The 6,595-nt window shown below is 41.1% G+C and overlaps 1 pseudogene; it reads left to right on the top strand.

The window, feature by feature from the left end:
- The first annotated feature begins 5,979 nt into the window (after positions 1-5,979).
- On the top strand, positions 5,980-6,336 carry LOC102845198 (annotated as a pseudogene).
- The last annotated feature ends 259 nt before the right edge of the window (positions 6,337-6,595 follow it).

Genomic DNA, 6,595 nt, shown 5'->3' with positions numbered 1-6,595 from the left:
AGAAAATAAAAATCCTCACACTGGGACAATAGACAACATCTTGATTATGGGGTTTGTCTTTAAGTATGGTTTTTCCAGCATATTCGAATGTGGCTAATTGATCCATGTAGGTGAGCTGGATTGTGCAAATGGAGTGTATTGCCTTATCCACCAGGGGATTGGCTATCTGCAATTCCACAAAGGTATTGGCTAGTCTCAACAATCCTCAAGATTGGCTAGTCTTACCAATAAATTGAAGAGCTCTCGCTGCAGACAAAGAAAGTCTCCCCCACCAGAAGAGATGGAATTCTTCCCCAAGCCAGAGAAGAGACCTCAGCCAACTCAGTGAAACATAGGACATGCTTCAGGACAGCAGCAGCAGTGATGGCTGAACTGGAGAAGAGATGTAAGATGGGACTTTGGGGTAGAAGGAGGGAAGCCAATATTGGCAGGACTAAGAACTTTGTTGGACAATTGGGGGAAGGAAGACAATATCAGCAGGACTGAGAACTTGGGAATGTCATGAGGCTCAAGACAGAGGTGCCTGTGTGCACCTTTTGGGAGCTGTCTTAACTGTATTCTGTTATTAATCTGAATTATAACCTTTTTTCTCTCCCATTATGGTTCTTTGTGGTCTGTGAGCTATCACATCGGATTTTGGACCCAACAAATCAGTAAGATTGGTGTTAAGATGAGTAGAAGGAGGCATGGAAGCATAGAGACATGTCTGACCTCATGGGAATTGGTTTTATGTTATTTATGCTATGAATGGGAATCGTCTCCTTCTGTGAAGTTGGTAAAGGTCAGATATGGCACTCTCCATATGGCCTTTGCTTTTTTTACAATGATAGATGGAGAAAAGATTAAACTTATCAATTGTTTCGTCTTCCTTGGATCCAAAATCAATACCCTTGGTTCCAGCAGTCAAAAGATCAGGAGACATATAGCATTGAGTAAGTCTTTCTATCAGTGACTTCTTCAAAGTCCTGAAGAGCAATGATGTCAGTTTAAAGACTTAGGTGTGCCTGATTCAAGCCATGGCTTATCCAATCACCCACTATGCCTTTGAGAGCTGGACAATGAATAAGGATGACAGAAGAATCAATCCCTATGATTTGTGGTTTTGGAAAAGAGTATTGGCTATCCCATTGACTGCCAAGGAACAAACAAATATGTCTTCAAGAATGTGCAGTTAGAGTGCTCTTTCGAGGCAAGGATGGCAAAGCTTCATCTTACATACTTTCGGCATGTTGTTAGGAAAGGATATTCCTTAGAAAGGGACATCATACTTTGAAAGGTAGAGGGTCAGTGAAAGAGTGGAAGATCCTCAATGAAATGGATTGAGACAGTCATTGTGGTGATGGGTTCAAATGTGTTGGGGATGATAAGAATGACAAAGGACAGGCAAATATTCAGATCTATTGCTCATAGCATCATGAGTTGTAAGCAAACAGTACCTAACAACAACAACCAACTTTTGCAGTCTGAACTTGATCAGACATGCAATTATGATGAATTAACAATAATTGGTGACTAGAATCTAAAGTAAGGGAGCTCTGATGGCTTAGTGGTAAGGAGTTACACTACAAACACAAAGACACATGGTTCAAATCCAAGGCTGCTCTGTGGGAGCAGGACAGGCAACTTCCTCCTGTGACATTTACTGCCTCTGAAAACCTGCTGGAGGCTCAGCTAAGAGTCAGTTCTGTTTTGACAATGCATAACAACAACATAATGAAATACAAAGAAGGACTGAGAGTTGGAAAATAGAGACTTAGTGACAGAAATGAGGCTGAAGATTGAATGGTAAAATTTTATACAAGCAATGATTCATTCATTGCAAATATCTTTCTTACGGCATTGCCTTTCTTAAATGGCAATTCTTTTTTTTAAACGGCAATTCTATATAAGGATGTCACCTGATGTACTACACAAGAATCAGATTGACTACATCTATGGAAAGAGATGGTGAAAATCTCAATATTAGCAGTCAAAACAATGTTAGGCTGACTGTGGAACAGACCATCAATCATTCATATGCAAGCTCAAGTTGAAAAGAAGATTTAAAAAAGTCTCTGAAAACCAAAACATAACTTTGAATTTATTACAACTGAATTTAAAAATCATCTCAGTATCAGATGTGATGCATTGAATACCAATGACTAAAGACAAGATTGGTTGTAGGATGACATCAAGGCCATCAATCATGAAGAAAGGGAAAGGTCATTACAAATACAAGAAAGAAAAGACCAAAATGAATTTCAGAAGAGACTCTGGCATTTACACTAGAACATCAAGAGGTAAAAGGGGGGGGCAATGCTATAGAAAAGGAGAGGGATGAACAGAATATTTCAAAGGGCAGCTAAAGAAGACTTAAAGCAACATATTACAATGACATGTGCAAGGAACTAGTGTTAGAAAACCAAAAGGAAAGAGCATGCTTGACATTTCTCAAGCTGAAAGAATTGAAAAGTAAATTCAAGCCCTAAATTGCAATACTGAAGGATTATATTGGCAAAATATTAAATGATGCAGGAAGCATCAAAAGAAGATAGAAGGAACACACACTGAATCACTGCAAAAAGTAGCAAATAATCAAGAACCAATGGTACTGAAGGAAGACATACAAGCTGCACTGAAGGCATTGGCAAAAAAATAAGCCCACTGGAATTGATAGAATAACAACTGATGTCTTTTAACAAACAGACAAACAGATACAGCCCTGGACATGTTCATTATCCTATGCCAAGACGTTTGGCTGACTAACTGGCAGAGATCCATATTTGTTCCCATTTAAAAACAAAAAAATAGATGAGCCAATAGAATGTAGACTTATTGTACAATTTCATTAATATTACATACAAGTAAAATTTTGCTGAATATTATGAAGAACAGCTGCACTTTGAACTTTGAACGGGGATTGGCAGAAATGTAATCTGTACATTTTCTCAGTAGACGTATGTCAGATGATATGAGGGATTTTAGATGCATCTTGGCTAAAAGGATAGAATAATGGAAAAATGTTTACTTGTGTTTTATTGATTATAAAAATATTTGACTGTGTGGATGATAACAAATTATGGCTAACATTGAGGGGAATGGAAATCCCAGAACATTTAATTGTACCTATGTAAAGCCTGGAAGCAGGAGCGGCATCCACTTCCGAAATGGCTTGCCTCTGGAAACTCTATGTACGAACAGTGCTCAGGCCGTTCGTTCATAGGGTCGCTATGAGTCGTCTACAACTCGATGGCACCAAACAACAACAACATGTAAAACCAACACATAGACCAAGAGGCACTTGCCCTAACAGAACAAGGGAACATTGTGGGGTTTAAAATCAGGAAAGGTGTGTGTCAGGGTTATATCCTTTCTCCATACTTATTCAGTCTGTAGACTGAGCAAAAAAGTTCAGAAGCTGGATTATATGAAGAAAAATTTGTCATTGGGATTAAAGGAAGACTCATCAAGTACTGTAGTCTACAATATGGATAAAGGCCCAATATCAAGAAAACAAAGATTCTCACCATTGGCATCATTGTGATAGATGGAAAAGAGATTGAGATTGTTAATAATTTCAGCTTGCTTGTAATTGGAGAACTCGCAGCAAATAACAGCAACATCAACAATTAAGCAGATGACACAACTTTGCTTGTAGAAAGTGTGACCTTGAAATAATTACTGAAGAATAAAAACCACAGCCTTCAATATTATAACTAAAGCCTTAATGGAATCTCAGCATTAAGAAAGAAACAATCCTTACCACTGGACATAGGTAACATAATGATGTTGTTGTTGTTAGGTGCCATCAAGTCAGCTGCAACTCATAGCGACCCTATGCAAAATAGCTCTGAATTCTGCTCTATACTAAGCTAGTCTCGCTAACTCTGACACACCTATGCCTACTACCCCAGTTCCTGTGTCTTCTTCATCTGTGTTGTTCTCCACCCTTTCAAGCATGATGACTTTCTCCAGTGACAGGTCCCTCCTGGCCATGTGCCCAAAGAATGTGAGACATAGCTTCAAGATCCTTGCCTCCAAGGAGAAATTTAGTTTCACCCTCTCCAAGACAGACCTGTTTATTCTTTTGGTAGTCCATGATATGTTCAATACTTTTCTCCAGCACCCCAACTCAAAGGCATTGATTGTTCTTCTATCATCCTTAGTCATTATCCAGCTCTCTGATGCATAGCAAGTAATTGCAAAGACCATGGCCTGGATCAGGTGCATCTTGTCCTTAGACAGAAATAACTACTCTTTAGCACTTTGGAGAGGTCCCTGACAGCAGATTTTCCCCAGTGCAATTAGTCTTTTGATTTCCTGACTGTTGGTACCAAGAGTGTTGATTGTGGAGTCTAGAAAGCTGAAATTGTTAACAACCTCAATCTCTTCTCCATCTGTCATGGTGCTGCCAGTTGACCCAGTGATGAGGAGTATAATTGTCTTCTTGATATTGAGCTTCAATCCATCTTGAAGACTACATTCTCTGACCTTTTGCAGCAAATGCTTCAGGTCCTCAGTTTCAGCAAACAAGGTTATGTCATCTGCATAAATGCAGGTTGTTGATGAGTCTTCCTCCAATCATCGTGATACTACATTCTTCCTCATAAAATCCAGCCTCATTAACAATCTGTTCTGCATATAGATTGAAAAGATATGAAGACAGGACACACCCATGATGCACTTTTTTCTTGATTTTGAAGTATGCAGTGTTTCCTGGCTCTATTCTGAGTACTGCTTCCTGGTCCAAGCATAGATTTCATATGAGCACAATCGGGTGTTCTGGCCATCATATTCTTCTCAAGAGTGCTCACTTCGGCAGCACATATACTAAAATTGGAACGATACAGAGAAGATTAGCATGGCCCCTGCGTAAGGATGATACGCAAATTCGTGAAGCGTTCCATATTCTTCTCAAGATTAACCATAATTCACTGTGACAGCAAAAAGGTTGAACTTTGCAGAACAACTTAATTTTACTTGGATTCCATCCTGTGGTGTTAGCCTAAAAGTTAGTACTTTTTAGCAATTACAGTTAGCACCCTCTGGTCTCCAGCTACTTTAACTGAAAACACACCGTTTTGCAAAATCAGTATGGTCTTGCACATCACCAACAGCTGTGGAACTAGGATAAGAGAAAGAATGCTGCTCACATTAGGAAGGAAGACTTGAGGTGAGCAAGACTTGTGGTGACAAGACTTGAGGGAGCCTGGAGCAAGACCATGGTGAAAGTGAAACCCTAGTGATGGTGGTGGAAAGACTGTGGCATTGTGGAGAAAATGTGGCAAGGTGTGACCTGTGGCTTCTTGCATTTGTGCTGGCTACAAGTTTTGCTTGAAGGAGAAGCTAACTTATAACTGCTCTGAGGCAAACCTTGCTGGGTGGTTTGGATTTGACTACTGAACTGAAACCAGAGCCTGCACTAATGGAAGAGTTGTGCCTTGGAACTTGGGCTAAAAACCTTTACTTGTACTGGATGGTATTCTTTGTCCCCACCCCTGCCCCACTTTCCAACTTACTTCCATAATAAACCCCATTCTCAGTACCACAACTGTGAGACTGTGAGTCAGCAATAAATAAACTAACCTCAGGCACTCTGGGAGCTTCAGTGATGATGTTGTTGTTGTTGTTCGATGCCGTCCTGTCATAGACAACTCATAGTGACCCTATGAACGAAAGGCTTGAGCACTGTTCGTACATAGCGTTTCCGGAGGCAAGCCATTTCAGAAGTGGCTGCCACTCCTGCTTCCAAGCTTGATTTAGTCCGGAAGCTCCAGCCAGCACTGTCCATCATGGGTACCCATTACCACGAATGGCACATCACTGTCACAGTCTTCAGCATCACAGCAACCACGAGTTACCTCTGTACAGCAACGCACAGACCAGTGCTATACCACCCAGAAGAATGTTTGACAGGAAAACAATTTAAGCCTGGCCGAGGGCCACAGAGGAAAATCACCCACCTTCAGCTTGGTAGCATAGCTCAGTGATGATGTAGACATGGTTAAATCCAAGAACAACACCACACACAACCAGTCCCAAAAATGGCACAGAAATGGTATCAAGAAACCTCGACTGCAACAATACGAGTCTCTTAAGGGGGTAGACCCCAAATTCCTGAGGAGCATGTGCTTTGCCAAGAAGAATAACAACAAGGGCCTGAAGAAGATGCAGGTCAACAATGTCAAAGACATGGATGAACACGCCGAGGCTGTGAAGGCTCTTGTCAAATCCAAGGAGGTCAAGCCCAGGATACCAAGGGATGGCAACTGCAAGCTCAGCCAACTCACCTACATCATCCATCTGAGGCTTGGGAAGCATGCTCAGGTCCAGCATTGTCAAGGTGCTCAGACTTAACTAGCCCAAACTGAAAGCCAAGGCTGACAGTAAGGCCAAAGCTCCTAGTCAGACTCCTAAAGGTGCCCAAGCCCCAGTAAAGGCTCCATAATTGAATTCTCCATCTGACGACAAAAGGACTAGTGTGACCCCCTGGGCTGCCATCTGCATGTCCTCCTCTGCTATTTGTACAAGTGAATCCTGAGGCAGGAAAAAAATAATAAACTAACCTCTTACTGTTGGTGTGACTCTAAAAGCACCATGGGGCTGGGCTACAGAC

This window comes from Elephantulus edwardii, unplaced genomic scaffold, assembly GCF_000299155.1.
Source record: "Elephantulus edwardii isolate Elephantulus edwardi_28Jun2011 unplaced genomic scaffold, EleEdw1.0 scaffold00135, whole genome shotgun sequence".
Taxonomy (NCBI): Eukaryota; Metazoa; Chordata; class Mammalia; order Macroscelidea; family Macroscelididae; genus Elephantulus; species Elephantulus edwardii.
The sequence above is the reverse complement of the archived record's forward strand: the minus strand, read 5'-3'. Positions and strand labels throughout refer to the sequence as shown.